This window comes from Protopterus annectens, chromosome 8.part1, assembly GCF_019279795.1.
Source record: "Protopterus annectens isolate FY-2018-M chromosome 8.part1, PAN1.0, whole genome shotgun sequence".
Taxonomy (NCBI): Eukaryota; Metazoa; Chordata; order Ceratodontiformes; family Protopteridae; genus Protopterus; species Protopterus annectens.
The window spans coordinates 410,882,640-410,900,178 of record NC_056742.1 but is presented as its reverse complement, the minus strand read 5'-3'; the positions used below and the strand labels follow the sequence as shown (position 1 = coordinate 410,900,178).

At 42.5% G+C, this 17,539-nt stretch overlaps 1 protein-coding gene across 1 annotated transcript in view; it reads left to right on the top strand.

Moving 5' to 3' along the window:
* Nucleotides 1-17,539, top strand: part of TENT4B (terminal nucleotidyltransferase 4B) — a 771,840-nt gene that overhangs the window by 614,683 nt on the left and 139,618 nt on the right. The gene's annotated exons all lie outside the window — the stretch shown is intronic.

Sequence of the window (17,539 nt, the reverse complement as noted above, 5' to 3'; positions counted from 1 at the left end):
TCCTGTGTGTGTGTGTGTGTGTGTGTGTGTGTGTGTGTGTGTGTGTGTGTGTGTGTGTGTGTGTATCACCTACTTGGGACAGGGACACAAAGTACTGGTTTCACAGAGAGGGTGCTGGAGGGCTTGGCTTGGGCATTCGGCTGAGGACCTAACACTACAGCTGTACCAGTGAGGAGTCTTATTGGGGACCTGGAGAGAGGCAGATAGAGGTACCCAGACCCCGGGCTGATTGTGTTCCCTGTGTGCACTTAAGGAAAATTGTTCATGATGCAGAGAGATCTGCATCTGGAAATACTGAGTGTAGCCATTTGTATTCCAAGAGAACGTTCCTTTTCAGTGTCAATGGTGAGGATTCAGGCTCCTTGATTACTGGCCGAGCGTGGGGACATCACAAGCTTATGCAAAACCTTGTTAGTACAGAGTAAGACCATGAAGGACTGCAGACAGTTCCTTCTCAACTGTATGCTCAGATACCAGAGGAAATTACTCAGCCAAGCCAATTTCCTTTGTCAGAAGGTAACATAAGCCTTCTCAGAAGCACAGGAAGGCACCTACAGAAACATTTCCAGAAAAATCTGAAAGGGACCCCAGATCTGGGAGGCTTTCCTTCACAGATAAGTCTCTGTGACCATCTTTCCAGCCCTTTCCTCATTGGTCCTAGTCCTGCCCTGTCAAAAAGGCTCACTCTTTCCATTACAGATTAGGAAAAGAGTACCACAGACAAGTGGGTACTTATCAAAAACATTTATGGCATGTCCTGGAAGGAACTCCTTCCCTTCAGAGGCATTCCCACAACTAGTTAAAGTCTTCCCCTGCCATCCTTTGAGAACTGCAGTCTCAAGGCACCATAGAACCAGTTCACCCTCAGTTTATGGGATGATGATTCTACTCCAGACTGTTCCTAGTACCAAGAAAAGAATGACAGTGGAGAATTATACTGGAACTCTCCCATCTCAATAGCTTCCTCAAGGTACTCATTTTTCAAAATGCTTTCTCTTCAGACCCTTCTCCCCTTTATTTTCCAAAGGCCTTTCTCATGTCTGTGGACTTAAAGATGCTTACCTGTATATTCCCACATGCCGTTCTTGTAGGAGTATTCCACTGCCTAGGCAATCTGCTAATCCAGGTGTCTTTGTTTCAGGTCTTTCTGCAACATCTCACATTCACTCTCACCCTCCTCTAGTAACTGGGTTTCACGGTCAGTTTCAGGAAGTCTTCCTTCACTTCACTCAAAACCTAATTTTCTTGGGTTGCAGGCTAGGTACAAAAACATGCAGGCTTTCTTGCCCCAGGAAAAGTGCAGAACCTAAGTACTTCAAGTCTGTATCCTTTAATTACAGCATTCACTCTTCTTGGATAGGAGTCCATCCGCATGGCACATCTTGACTTGGTAATATTTGCCCACTCTTCTTTGCAAAAGCACTCCAAGTCTGTCAGATTGAGAGGGCATCTCTTATGCACAGCCCTCTTCAGGTCACCCCACAGATTTTCTTTTGGATTTAGGTGTGGGCTCTGGCTGGGCCATTCCAAAACTTTAATTTTTTTTTTCTGTTGAAGCCATTCTTTTGTTGATTTGGATGTATGCTTGGGGTCATTGTCATGTTGAAAGGTGAAATTCCTCTTCAGCTTTCTTGCAGACACCTGAAGATTTTGGGACAAAAGTGACTAGTATTTGGAACTGTTTATAATTCCCTCCACCTTGACTAAAGCCCCAGTTCCAGCTGAAGTAAAGCAACCCCAAAGCATGATACTGTCTCACCACCATGCTTCACCGTGGGGATGGTGATCTTTTGGTGCTATGCAGTGTTGTTTTTGCACCCAACGTACCTTTTGGAATTGTGGCCAAAAAGTTCAACCTTGGTCTCATCAGACCATAACATATTTTCCCACATCTTTTTGGGAGACTTGATGTATTGTTTTTAAATTTTAGTCGGGCTTGGATGTTTTTCTGTATAAAAAAAGGCTTCCTTCTTGCAGCCCTATCCCATAGCCCAGACATATGAAGCGTACGGGAGATTGTTGTCACATGTAGTACACAACCAGTACTTGCCAGAAATTCCTGCAGCTCCTTCAGTGTTGCTGTAGGTCTCTTGGCAGCCTTCCTGACCAGTTTTCGTCTAGTCTTTTTATAAATTTTGGAGGGGTGTCCAGTTCTTTGCAACATCACTGTTGTCCCCATATTTTCTCCACTTTTTGATGACTGTCTTCACTGTGTTCCATGGTATTTCCAATGCTGTAGATTTGTTTTTGTACCCTTCTCCTGACTGATACTTTTCAACAATGAGATCCCTTTAATGCTTTGTAAGCTGTCTGCAAACCATGGCTTTTGCTGTAGCAGGCAGCTGAGTACATGTCAGGAAAATTCTTATAGGAGAGCTGAACTTTATTTAGGGTTAATAAGAGTCTCTCTAATTGATGGCAGGTGTGTACCCAAGAAGACTGTAATTAAATCAAAAGGTGATTCAACAAAATATTAGTTTAAGGGTCTGCACACTTATGCAACCAGCTTATTGTACGTTTATAACAGATTTGTTTAGTTTTCAATTGAATTGTATGGGTTATAGGTCACATTAAAGGTGGGAAAAGTTTTGAAATGATTTATTGTGGTCTCATTTTATATGTCACAAAAAACTGCCATTTTAACAGGGGTGTGTAAACTTTTTATATCCACTGTATCTGAGAAAACTTCAGTGGTACCTGAAAAATATATGGTCCCAATACTCTCTCCCCCTGGACACACTAATCCTGCTCTTGCCTTGTGTCAAGGAGATTTTATGGTGGGTTACAGAGATGAACCCCAATCTTTATGCCTTCTACTAAAGATCCAAAATGAAAAGCCAGTTTACTGGTGATTCCCTTTTGCCATGGCGGCATTGGTCCCCCCTTCTCTATCATTTAGCTAGGGTTAGTCGCAGTAGGCTACTCCACAAAGTGGACCTGATCACATAGCAGAAGAGCTCATTGCATCATCCCAACATGTCGTGCCGCAGCTTAAGCCTATGGATGGTAGGATTCTGATTCCTTCCAGGCACCTGTTTTCTCAGGACATGCTCCAGGTTTTCCTGGAGGCAAGGAGACCCATCATATGTAAATTCTACATAGCCAAATGGAAGAGATTTTCAGTATGGTGCCAAACAAACAGTCAGAACCCTGTTAAATCAGAGATCTGTCTTGTGTATTATCTTAGTGCTGTGAGCTCATGAAAAGCAGTCTAGCTTATTCTTCCATTAAAGCCCATCTTTCAGCCATTTTGGCATGTCTTCCCCTCAACATGTCTGTTATGTCCAGGCTGGAGGTTAAAGAATTTTTCATTTTTAAAAGGGGTTCTGCACTTAACCCTTCAGAGAAGACCTGTTTCACCCTCTGGATCTCAACTTTGTGGTGGAAAAGCTCACTCTTGTCTCCCTTTGAACTAGAGGCTGCTTCTACTCTCAAATTCTGCACCTGGAAAACTATTTTGTTGCTGACTGTCATATCTACTAGTAGAGTCTCAGAACTAAAGGCACTCATGGCCCGTTCCTCCCTTTTTCATCTTCCATAAAGACAGTGTGTCCCTGAGGGTCACTTTCTCTTTCGTGCCAAAAGTGGTAAAATAGGTCTTTCTCAACCAGGCCATCAGTCTGTCAACTTTCTTTCCCAATCTATGTAACACTTCTTTACTCCCTAGATATACATAGACAACTAAGATTCTATCAGTACAAGACTAAGTCTATTCATAAGTCAGACCAACTGTTTGACACTCTTATGGATTCTAAGCTGGGCCAGCCATTATCTAACAAACCTTTGCAAGGTGGATTTGTAAGCCTTTTTTCTTTTGTTAACCTTACCATGGCAAATCCTTGCCCTTTTCCCCAGGGGCTCACTCTATTAGAGCATTAGCTTCTTCTAGGGCTTTCTACAAATGGGAGATTCAGAACCATCCTGGAAGCTACTAACTGGTCTTCTGTACACACTTTCACTAAACACTAAATAATTGAGGTCTTTTCCAGGTCAATGACAGCCTTCACTGGGCGAGTTCTTTCTGGCCTTTTGGACAGTTCTCACCATACTCGACCATCCTTCCTTTTGTAAAGTACCTTTCTGTTTGGAATACTGCATTAATTTGATACTAAAAAGCCTATCTTAACTCTTTAATTGTACTTACTGTTTGCACTTTTAAAATCATTTCTGTGAGCATTTAAACTGTTTTAACTGTTGTAGGCTACACACTCAAGTGTGCTAGCCATTTTATTGTGCTTTAAAGTGACTATTTTATTTTAACTGCCTTAACGCCTTAAAAAAGCAAACAAAAAATAAGCTATTCTACACTTATTTCCCACCTTTCTGAAGCTAATAGAGTCCAGATTTCAGAGTTTGCTGATTCTAGGGCTATATTGTAGTTTCTGTGTTGCCCATAACTTACTTGGATAGAAGGAAGTTTCTCTGTTCACCACTGAGATTGGGGAGCTTTGAGCAGCCTATCTGTCCCTGGAGGAGTGGTTTTCAGCTCAGAATTTGTAGTTTATTGGTCATTTTGGCTTAATTTCGACCCCTTTCATCTTTCTGCTTTAAAAACCCGCATTTGTGCGGTTTTGCGCAGCGCAGTTAGCTAGGGTTAACTATCCCAGGCTCCACAAAGTCTCCTCTTCAGTTTTTCCCTTATAACTGTTCAGTCTTTCAGCCTAAAGCATTCAGACCTGCACGTTTTAGCCCAGCACTTGTTCTAAATCTACTGCAGCACTAATTAACCCCCAGCACTCAACCCCGCATCTGCCAGAAGGGAATAGTCTATATACTTCCCTACTTGTCAACTACTTCCCCACTTAACAAAAGCAAACAGTCTTTACTACTTATTCAGGCATGCCCAAGAGACAGCTCCCGGTGTACTCGCCAGCCTACCTGATGAACTTGGGCATCTTGAGGCAATGTTACAACTGCCTCATGTACACAGACAGCCCTCTCCTCCTACCACCAAACACTAACACTTGCAAGAGATGCACTTATACAGCCAATCTAGAGTCAATGCTCTCTCCAATCAAGACTGGAACAGACAGTCAAGAGAAGGTAATAACTCGCAGCACCCCACTCACTACACATAGACCAACTAAACCAACACCTCCAAAACCCACACATAGTAACACCAAGATATGTACGGAGGCTCTGATTAAAAATCTAAATCTGCCTAGGCAACAGAGATCTCCAAAGCAGACACACAAGCAACCTCCTCCCATCAACACACTCCAAACAACACATAGCCCACAAACTCTGTGTGCCACACAGCCACAGCCCATAAGGCAAAACAGCACACCCAACACACTAGTGATAGGTGACGTTTATAGTCAGGCACACCGACATCCCACTCACCAGGCTGGACAAAGAGAAGGTTACTGCCAGCTGCTTGTCGAGCACCAGGATCTGCCACATAACGCATGCACTCAGGTCACTACAGGGCAAGTACAAATATGGCTCAGTCATTGTCCATGTTGGTGTAAATGACCTGAGATGTACCTCCCTGGACTACATGAAAAGAGACATGGAAGAGCTCTCCGATCTTGTAGCCCAGGCAGGTATGACCCAAGCCCTGAGTAGCATCCTGCCTTCACCAAGAATGATACCACAGTACAAGGATAAGATGATCAACTTCAACAGTTGGCTAAGTTTCTGGTGTCATTCAAAGGGGATCCAGTATCTGTCTGCCTGGGATGACATGCTTGACAGGCCACGATGCTTCACCAGAGATGGCCTGCACCTGTCACCCTGGGATTCAGGATATTGGCCAAGGCTCTTGCTGCCCCCATAGTGCCTTTTTTAGGCAAGGCTCAAAAAACAAACCCACCACCATAAGAACTACAGGTGGCAAAAAACTGAGGGCAATGTTGATCAATGCTAGGAGTCTAAACCTCAAAATGCACTCACTCGAGGCACTCCTCAAAATGGAGAACATCGATATCTGTGCAGTGACTGAGACCTGGTTCAAGGCTGCCGAGAGCACCCAAGCACTACCAGGCTATAATTCATACTACATGTTTCGGCCACAAAACCCAAACTGAAACACGAAGGGCGGAGGTGTGTCCATATTCATCAAGGACATCCACACCTCCAGGCTAGTTGCAAAAGACGATGCCTCCAAAATCATCCAAGTGCAACTAACCCTGGGCAAAAATTAATTCCAAATTGTAGCTTGTTATAGATCCCCCACCATGACCCAGGACTCTCACTCCTCATTCCTGTGAACATTGGGAAAAAATGAGGGTCCAACCAAATACCATAATGGGTGTTTTCAGCTACCCTAACATAAACTGGGAAAACTACTCTTGTACTAATCCCCTTGCTCAACGATTCTTGGAATTTATAAACTCTTAATGCCCTGGATCAACTGGTCAACACCCCCACCAGGGACAACAATATTCTGGACCTGGTCATTACCAGCTTGGTTGACCGGTGCTCAATGCCATAGATCTACTCTTTGCTTGTTAGATCAGACCATAAACTAATCACCCTAGATATCCACATCCCAACCACACCCCCACACAAGAAAACCATCATAAAAAAAATTCTCCAAAGCGAACTTCATGCTACTCAAAACTGAGGTGGCTAACTTTGTGACGCCCCTGCAGATGGATAACATAGTCAGAACAGTCATGATTGCTGAATCCTACACAAATGTACTGTACAAGCACCTGCATGAGTGCATGGATTATGCTATCCCCAACAAAACCAAGACGCTATCTTCCAAAAAAAGGAAGCCGATCTGGTGGTCCCCTGCCATTAACAAACTCTACAACAGAAGGAAGAAACTGTTACAAAAGAAAGTAAAAACCCAGGTATGGAGGAACTCACTGACTGGCCTCAGTAAGAAACTAAGATCTCTCATAAAATCCTCCAAAGCTAATTTTGAAAGAAAATTTTTGACGGATTCCAAAAACAACCACAAGGCATTCTTTAGCTAAGTCAAGAATCTCTATGGCAACACCCAGATCTCCGCCAAGCTACAACAGAACGGCGCAAAATATACAGAGCCAACTGATATTGCCTACATCTTGGCAGATAGGTTCACTGCAGACTTTACTCCCCCCTCACCCCCAAAGAGCCTATACTTTACCAGATGGCTGTAAAGCCCCATCAATCACAAACATGCCGGTAAAAACGGCACTCTCTAAAGCCAAAAATACAGCATCCATGGGACCGGACAACATCCCAGGCTGCATCTTACACGAACTCCAAAATAAAATAGCCCCCCACCTAAACTCCATGTTCAATCACAGCCTCACCACAGGCTATGTGCCCACGGAATGGCGCACAGCAACGGGTATCCCACTCCACAAAGGAGGAACCACCACAGACCCCGGGAACTATCGACCTATTAGCTTGACAAGCCTGGTCTGCAAGACCATGGAGCTTATCATCATGGAACTCATAAACAAAGACCTTGGTAATCTCCAAACTTTGGATGTTACCCAATTCGGATTTATGAAAGGTAGATCATGTCTCCTAAGCCCGGTAAACTTCTTTGAAACAGTTACCAAGGTCATATACGAGGGCAAGGTGGTGCACACAGCCTACCTGGACCTTGCTAAAGCCTTTGACACTATCCCCCATTCAGGAATCCTAAATATACTCATCAACCTTAACATAAACCCTTATGTCACTAGATGGTTGGCCAACTGGCTCACGGACAGAACCCACATGGTGAGAGTTGCAGACTCCAGATCCAACTCCAAGCCAGTGACAAGTGGAGTGCCCAGGGTTCAGTCTTGGGACCTCTCCTGTTTGGTATGTACTTCTCCGAAGTGCAAGAGAATACAGAGGGTCTGTGGCTAACCAAGTTCGTAGATGACTGCAAACTAGATGCCATTATCGATTCCCCTGCCGACGTAGACATCCTGAAAATGGGCCTCACCGAGACAGACACCTAGTGTCAAAATCATGGCCTCAAGCTAAATGCCAAAAAGTCATCCCCTTTGGTAAAAACACGGTACCCATGAATTGCCAAATGGGGGTGGTTCACTTAACACAGAAAGTGTGATGAGACCTTGGGACCCAAGTGGATAGTAACCTGTCCTTTGATAACCACATTGCCACAATGGTCAGAAAATCTTTCTACGTGGCCCACCTAATCACAAAAGAGTTCGCATCTAGAAATAAGGAAGTTGTCGTCCCACTCTACTCATCACTTATCAGACCCCTCATTGAAAACAATGCCCCGTTTGGGATGTACCTCACAAGAACACCTACAACAACTGGAGAGGCCCCAAAAGTACCTCACCAAGCGGATTGCTGTCCTCAAACAGTTGCCATATGCCGACCGGCTCAAGAAACTCCAACTCTACTCGCATACCACTTACTCCGAGGAGACCTCTGTCTGACATACAAAGCTATGTCAAACCCAGAATTGATGGACATGCTCCACTTAAAGAAATCCCAATCTCCCTGAGCTACACACTCTAGGGACCTAAACCTCACCACAACAATTAATAGGACATGCTGAAAGGATAGATTCTTGTCACAGAGACTTCCCATGCTCTGGAACAAAATTCCCATCTACATCAAGCAGAGCTCATCATTAGCACACTTCAAGAAAAACCTTGATAAGTGGATGGATGATAGGAAATTCACCCCTGGGATTATGTCTGGGGCTCTGTTCGGTAAAGGGGCAGGAATTTAACACTACATGGGTGGCGAAAGCCAATACACTGTTGGCTAGGATTGCTTTGGCCCTCGGGCCATTAGCCTAGTACCTACCTATGAACCTATAGTGATTTCAGTCAGAACATAGTACAGTTGTGTAAACTTGCCATAACAGTAGCTTATCCTACTGATCACTTTGCAGTATTCCTTCCCACCCTACTTCTCCATTTTCTTGCATATTTCTTGCTCAGGGCTGAAGTGGGGAGGGTCTCCTTTTTTTTACTGTTGTTCCCCTCCTCGCTGACTGCTACTCTGACTACTACTCTGTCAGTGACCCTCAGGCTGCTGGCTTGGAGATAGTCTAAGGATTTATGCTCGTATGTTCACTTATAAGATCCTGTGCTTGCAAGCTGAGGTAATTTGTTGGACATGTGCTACTTGGAAGGTTTGGGCTTTAGTACCCTGGCCATTCGTCAGCAATGAAAGCTCATGTGTTTGGAATACTGCAACAGTAATCTGCAAGACATCTGTTATTATGGCAATTTTTTACACATCTGTACTTTATTGAAACTTAGCTTAGGCATTCCTTTGCTGCCATTCTTATAAAAGCTGACACTTCTTCCAACTATCTTGTCATTTAGTTTTCCTTTCTTCTGCATTATTTTGGTGATGGTGGTGGACCAGTCTTCTGATATGCCTGATCATGATAGCGTGTCATGCAGTTATTACATTACAAATCCCACGTCTACACTTAACTCTGGATGGCCAAGATCCAGTCACATCAGGTCTGTGGTGAACTTTCCAATCTTTTTCGTGTCACCTTTACAGAAGGTTTTTGGAGGACAAATTAAATTCCCTTCAGGGACCCTTCGTTACCACCAGCTTGATGCTCATGTGATCACATTGGGCACCACTCTCATTAAGCAGGCAATTGCAGTGTTTGGAGTCATTAGGTACTGCAGCTTTACATAAATTCAGGAATTCAGTTTGACTTTCCTCAAAACATTGCTATTAATGTCAGATAGTCTGCTGGTAATTCAGTACCTGAATAAATGGAAGAACACATCATGTCAACTCTACAGAATGCATGTAGTTCATGTTCTGTGGGTCTTTGTCAGACATCCCCCAAAATCAGGTCTTCATTCTCCTTAATAGAGTTAATTTGCTGCCCTAGCTTGTTCTTGTAAGGTCGTTACCCAGTGGGGGACGGACTTGCTATTACTGGTTCTCAGTTGGAGGTGGCTGTTTAGCAGTGGTTCCCCCACTTCTAAATGTTTATTTCCATGGATGCGTGTTATGCTCAAAAGAAAATGACTGCTACATTTTGCAATTCCTTATTTGCCCAAATAACATTAGTTATTTTTCCTCCTGAAAATACCTGCGCAGAACTTATCTTTTTTGAGTCATCTGTGATCCTATCACACATAGAGCTTAAACTGCCAGAAGTCTTGTTGAATGTGTCATCTTAACACTTTTATGTTGACTTTGTATTCATCAGGGTAGTTTGATTAACTAGCTCAGTGCTTCAAAGTTCAAATAGTATATGATTAAAAAAAAAATGATGGATATGTCAAGTCATAGTTTTAATGTGTGTTCATAAGCAGCAGTTTAACTTGGTTGCTGCATTAACTGGTATCTTCTTTCTGTTCACTGAGCTTAACTGATCACCTTGAAGTCTAATTTCAAATGCTGTTGCTGTAGGTGTAGTTTAAGGTTTGTACCCTTTATGCTGCTATCACTCATCATAGAATTTTCACTGGCCTAGTCGTGCTTATTGAAGAGATCATATTGGACTACTCTGCCTGACCTCTGCGACTATGCAGTGTGTAACTTGAGATTTCTTCTTCTAATTACTTAGCTTGTCACACTTCAAAATTTCCAATAACCCCAACTCCTGTTGGCCCACAATATGATCTCATGTGTCAAGTTGTGCCAGTCTGTTCTTACTAACATTGCTTCATGTGTACTTTTTCTCTCTATTCTAGGCAATCTTCAGCACCCCCCCCCCTCCACACTGTTGTTAAGCGTATTCCTTCCCTTGCTACTGAGGAAGGCCTTGACATATCCAGGCAGCCATGTTGTCCTTGAGAGCATTTCTGTTTTAAGTACTAACCCTGGTGGCTGACCCGAGTGCGCCAGCATCAAAGTGGCAGTCTACTGTGCCCTTGCAGTGTGTGTGTGAGTGCTTCTGCCCATGTACTATGGGCAGCTATCACCAGCTTGATGAGCCAAACCATATCCCCAGTTAATATCTGTAACCTCTTCACCTGCTAGCCTACTTTTGTATAAGCCACTCAGCTAGACCACCATATCCTTCCCTACCTCACCCAGGATAAGCTGTCTGGTATTAGCTGCTCAGTCCTACTCCCCTTGCCCAGTTTTTCCCATTCCTGCTCCAGTATGAACTTTGCTGCCTTGCTGCTATCATACCTGTTGGTGGTCTCAGAGGTGTTAGAAAGTGAATGCTTTCCACTCTTCAGAAAACATTTGTTAAGCGGAGCAAGGTTCTCAGTTTGGGAAGAGAGGTATCCCATACCATCTAAGTCTTTTAGGTTACAAGTGATCCTGATGTGTAACTGAGAGACCTTCCCCTCCTTTTTGATGGTGTTTTGTCATTCCATGGACAGGTTAGGTGTTTCAAGTGTCTTGCACATTACAAATTTGCAGTGGACAAGACTGTTGCCCTACACTGGATGATTAGGCAGTTGCTTAAAGGGGTTCTGCATTTTTTGCCATTGAAGAGTTGCTGTTAGGACTACAACTGTTGATTGACAGGCTTGGTAATTCTGCATTGATACCAGCTGGTTCTGTGGCTGTATCCTTTGTTTATACTATGAAAGGTGTACCTCTTCATATCCAAACCAAAAGCCCACTCTACTAGGGCAGTCTCTACTTCAGCTGCCTTTTTTTGGGGATGCTTCTTTCGTTGTTAGTATTTCTGTGGTAGTTGCCTCATCACCTTTGTGTCTCATTATAAAGTATACATTCAGTCTGGATCTAGAACTTCTTTTGGTGCCACCATTTTGCGGAATATTCTGTCCTGATATCATCCGTTCTTTCTGGCTGGTGACTTTGTCCCACAGGTTGAGGTATATGGAAAAGACAAAAATTATACACTTACCGTAATGCTACATCCATGTTTTCTTTCCTCCTTCGTAACTATCCCTCCCTCTATCTCCTTTCCAAATTGTCATTGGTATACTTGACTCCTGGTGGGACTTGTGGGCCGGTCTGAAGTCTGTTGTGGAGACCCTTTTTGGGCTGATCCTCAGTCCTTTGTTAGTAGGATTCAGTATTTTGTGTCCGGTATAGTTGCACAAACTTGATCCAAGGAGATTTCAGGCATGCAGAGCATTATGGGAGATGAGGTGGAGTTTCAGACCTGAAGATTCTGAAATGCTGATCCCAAATCTGGTAACCCACAGGTTGAGAAACCAATACGATACCAAACTTTTACTGCAAACAAAAAATAGCAGAAACGGCCACAGCAGAAGAAACAGAGCACGGACTTTATTGTAAGCGCTTTCGGTCGAAACCTTCTTCAGACAAATACAATTAATACAACCACAAATCATCCTTAAATATGCAATGCATAATTAGGAAATAGGCACTAATTAATCTATTAATTGTTATGACCTCTTAAAGCTGTAAAAATATATATTTACCACACATGCTAATAAATATAACTTGTTTTGTATAAAAAACTATATATATGTATATGTATAATGTTATGGATACATTGAAACATTAAATCACCATTTTCTTTAAAAATGTTCTAACTTTATAAAAATCTTTTATAAAGATTTTTGTGTATATTAAATGTTAAATGATTATCATAGGTACTATTGCACAAGACTCTCCAACAAACCGGACTCATAGTTCAATTGAAAAACCATTAAGTGTATGAAAATATTAAAAACTATGTTAGTAAATTGATAAAAGATAACCATATATCTTGAAGTCTAGGTTATCTTAAAAGGTGAGTGTTTTTATATATATATATACACTCACATTGTATAAAAATGCATATAAAGCACACAATATTAGTACTATTATATATAAAACATATAAAACAATATACAATTTATCTCCTTAATGCCCTTAATTTTAGTATGCATTTAATCGATGCATACTCATTTAAACCTGGGGGAAGTTGGGCAAGTGTTCTGATTTGCCATAAAAGTTCTTGTTCTTCAAGCCATAATTGCCATGGACCCCCCCTAATACCTGTCTTGACTTGTTGTATGGCAGTAAATAAGAAGTGGTGGTCGGGTTGTTCACAAATGTGCCTGGCAAGTGCGTTATTTAGATCTTTCCACCCTATGGCATAAAGGTGTTCATACACTCTCTTCTTTAATGCCCGCTCTGTCTTGCCTATGTAAAATGATGAACATTTTACACATACAGCCACATAAACCACATTTTTGCTTTCACAATTGTATTTGCCATTAATCCGATAGTTAATGCCATTAATGTGTTTACATTGTGGGCACATCCCACATTTTGTCATGCCCATTTTCGTTCTTTTAGATTTGTCAGTTGGTTTTTCAACCAAGTTTTTTAGATTGACCCCCCCTCCTATACACAAACTTTGGCTTAGAGCCTATTGCTTTAGCCAAAAGTGTGTCTTCCAGAATGATGATCCAATTTTTGTTAATGATGCTTCTTATGATATTAAAGTCAATACAGTAAGTGAAAATAAAGTTGATTTCAGGTGTCTGCCCAGTTGTTGGTTTTAATGAGGTTTGCATGTTACCCCCTCCTAAAAGTGGCTTAAAATAGCCCACTTCTCTTTTGTGCAGCACCTCCTTCATGACTTCATGAATTAAAGCCTTTGGATATCCTCTCATAACAAACTTTTCATTCAAGTTTTCACATTCATTAACTAGATCCTGTTGGTCAGATGTCATTCTTGCTGCCCTCACAAATTGTCCCTTCACCACACTTCTCTTTTGGTGGAATGGATGTCCACTTGAGAAGTGGAGAAGGGAGTTTGAGTGGGTGGGCTTTCTATATATTACAGATTTAAATCTACTGTTAGGGGTGTCCTTACTTAGTTTGACATCCAAAAAATTGATATCATTTTCTCCAATAATAAAAGTAAATTGGAGAAAATTTGTCATCTTTGAAATACTGTCTATAAACTGGGGGATCAATTCTAATGGCCCTTTCCATAGGAAGAACATGTCATCCTGGTATCTGTTGTACCAGGTGACATTTTCTTGATACAACACATTTTGAAATAAGTGTTTGTGCTCCCAGTATGCAAGGACGCTGTTTGCAAAACTGCATCCACAGGGGGACCCCATGGCTAATACCAGTCTCTTGAAGGTAATATTGACTCTTAAATGTTAAAAAATTATTTAACAGCACAATCTCAAGTAGTATTTCAACCAAGTTCATTTGTTCATTAGAGGCTTTTTTACTAAACATGAATTCCCTTGTCCATTCAATCCCCAACTGTTGTGGGATAATTGTGTACAAATCTTTGATGTCCACCACTAAAAACGTAAGGTCTGGGTTAAAAACCATCTTATCTATTTGTTGCAAAAACCCCCAAGAGTCCTTACAAATTTGGGGCTCACTTTTTAATAATGGTTTAAGAATACTGTCCACCAGTTTGGCACATGCGTACGTAATGGAACCCCTTCCATCCACAATGGGTCTGAAAGGGGGGTTAACCAAATTTTTGTGAATTTTAGGTGTGCCAAACATGGTGGGAATCTTAGGTGCTGGCATGTCAAGATACTGTAACATATCGGAATCTATAGTCCCTTGAATAAAAAGATCATCTGAAATACCTTTAATCTTTTTATAGGCCATGTGTATCTCATTGAGACTAGATTTCGAGTAAGTGTCAGATTCAAGATGTTCTAGTAACTTTCTATTATAAAAGTATTCATCCATAAAAACTAATCCCCCTCCCTTGTCCGGCAACATCACTCTTATATTACATTCATTAAGTAGAGAAATAAAAGCTAACTCTTCCTTGGAAATGTTGACTTTCATGTTTTTAGGGGTGCTGTGACAAGAGAGCAATGTTCTTAAATCAATCTCACAAACTTTCTCAAAAATATTTAAAGAACTGTGTAATGGGGGATTAAAAACACTTGAAACTTTATGGGTGTTGAGAAGGGAAGGCATGTTGCCTAATCTAAAAGCAAGGTTCAATTTACGAACATATAATTTCAAATCTACAATTGTGTTCACTACATTACATTTTCTGTCAGGAACAAATGTAAGACCTTTTGAGAAAAAGTCAATAAGATTTTGTTCAATTGTAAGAACAGTATAATTGTAGATGTTGAAATCCCCTTGTTGACTAGTAAGGATGATAGGACCAGTTTCTTCAATGCTCTCTATCTCCTCCGTTGGTTCCCCTTCTTCCTTCTCTGCGATCTCCCCCTGTAATTGGATGTGGAATTGTTGCTGTTGCTCGTGCCAGGAGTCGAGCCATCTCTCCTCCTGTGAAAACCCTGGTTGTTATCATTCACATTGTGTCCCCCATCACTCTGATTGTGGTTACTATAACCACCATTGTCACTGTTCACATGGGTGCCTTGGTTTCTGATACGCTCACTCCTTCTGATGGGTTGCGTATCAACATTATCAGAAACCTGATGAATAGTTTGTGGCATAGAATCAGTAGTGAAATTCACACTTGTATCACCCAACCTAGACTGACCTAGAGGGGGAGGGGGGGTACGCCCTCTTGTTAGCATACTCTTTAATGTCTCTGTCAATTTTACGTTTCTTGTTAATCACTAATTTATTAATGGATGCTTCAATACTTGACAGAATCCTAACATAGTCGTACTTATATCTAATAAAATCAGAGTGACCTTGTAAGAATGATTCCAACTGTGTTAATTCCTCCAACAGTATATTAAGTTCCAGGTTATAAAAATTAATAAGTGAACTTAAGAATTCTGTGCCTTGCTTGTCAAACAAGACAAGTAACTCTTGGTGAAATACTGAATTGTTTATCAGGCCAGCAGGATAACGCCACTGGCGTAACCCTTTAGGAACGATTTTTAGATTAATACATTCTTGGAGGTATGAAACCCACAGGTTGAGACAGCTGGATGAAGACATTGTGGCTCTAGAGTTAAGGTAAGTGCATAACTTTTGATGTTACGTAGTCCTATCTCACTGTAATTCTTGCTGGATGGGTTCGGAGCCGATATTTGGCTCCGACTCTGCCGATACTAAAGCTCGAGAACTTTTACTGGCTCAAGGCTATCCCCTATCCCATGGTGCCTCACGGCAATTCCCCAGATCTTGTTTGCCGCGAAAGCTTCGAGGTTGTGTCTTACTGGCTCGTTGGCTAAGTAAAACTTTATTTGCTAAATTTAGTCCTTTTTCCTAACTTTATAGTTTTTGTCTCATGAGACTGTTTTTGAGAGTTTCCGACCCCTATTCCTCCCCATAGGACTGTACGGCCCGTTTAAGTTAGAGGGCCTTTCCTCCCTGTGTGTGTGTGTTGAGGGCCTTTCCTCCCTGTGTGTGTGTGTGTGTGCGTGTGTGTTTAAAAAAAAAAAAAAAAAAAAAAAGTTATCTTCTTCTTTCTTCCTCACTACTTCTTGTTTGTAGTTGGTATTTAGTGTTGTAATGCTTGTTATCTAGCTTCTTTATTACTGATGGTCACAATGTCTAAAGATAAGGATAGGGAGCATAAGGATCATCGCCCTTTGGGGTTTAAGAAATGTGGTAGGTGTGCACAGAAAATGTCTCTTACAGTCACACTAGATGTCCTTCAAGAATGCAACTGCAGTCCTGACATATGGGTTGTCCTGCCTCAGGCAGCCCTTCGGTCGGCCAGATTCCAAAGTCTGGGTCCGGCGTCGGCCGATGTCGCCTCCTCCCCGACATCAGAGCGGCTGGAGTATAAAGGCATCAGCCGACGCCATCTTCAGTCTTTCTTGCCGCGCATTGCCCGAAGCAGAAGCAGTTCGCAAGTGCCGGTCGGTCAGCTCCTGTGTTTTCAGTTACCGAAGTCATCTAAAAGCTAAGTACCCCGTTGGGGAACATTTTTTCTTGCCTCAGCCGATGTCAGAACAAATAGAGAAAGTTAATAATTGTTTGTCTTGTAGTAAACAAATACCTCATAAGGACTTCCATTCGTACTGCCTCCCTTGCCTGGGCCCAGACCACGACGTCTCGGCCTGTGCTGCCTGTGCTTGCTTTAATAAGCGCACTCTCAGGCGCCGGGCAGAGTTTGCCGAAGACTTTTTTGGCGAATCCTACGCTTACAACATGCCGTCAGAACAACCGACAGCACAAACTACCAAAAAACGAAAGGACCGGGACCGACATCCTCGGCCCGCGTCTTCCACCGATATAACGCCTAAGCCCTCCGTGAGTGCTTCGGTCCCTTCGGAAGCGGTAATTCAACCGCTCCAGACCGACGACACCACGTTAACTCATCCCTCGGTCTCTGAGGCTACACCGGTGCCGGTTGTTGATTTTCCTCCGGAATCCGAAGTTCTGGATCTACCCGACACCATTCCAGTGGACAAAGTTACCCCTGCACATGGGGCAGCTAGGCCTCCTGTATCCATGTCAATCAAGGCCTTTGCACGTGCTAAGGCCGCCAGCCAGGCCAAGGCCCATCCTAAACCTACTTCTCAGGCCCCTTCTTCTGACCGACAAATCATGTCTCTGGCTGCATATCTAATCCCTCTTATCAGGGGTCTCAGCCTCACCCAGACAGAGGTTCTCAGCCGCCTGCAGAAAAAAGGCCTAGAACTGAGCAGGCAGACAACCTCTCTTCAGATGAAGTCTCTGGGGATTCAGAGCATTCAGATACCCAAGAAGAATCCTTCCAGGCCTATGAGGACTCTGATGCTGAGGAATCTATTCCCTCTGCCTCTCCTCCAGAGGATTTTTCTTTTGGTGAAGTCCTCCATTCCATGAGGGAACATTTTAAGTG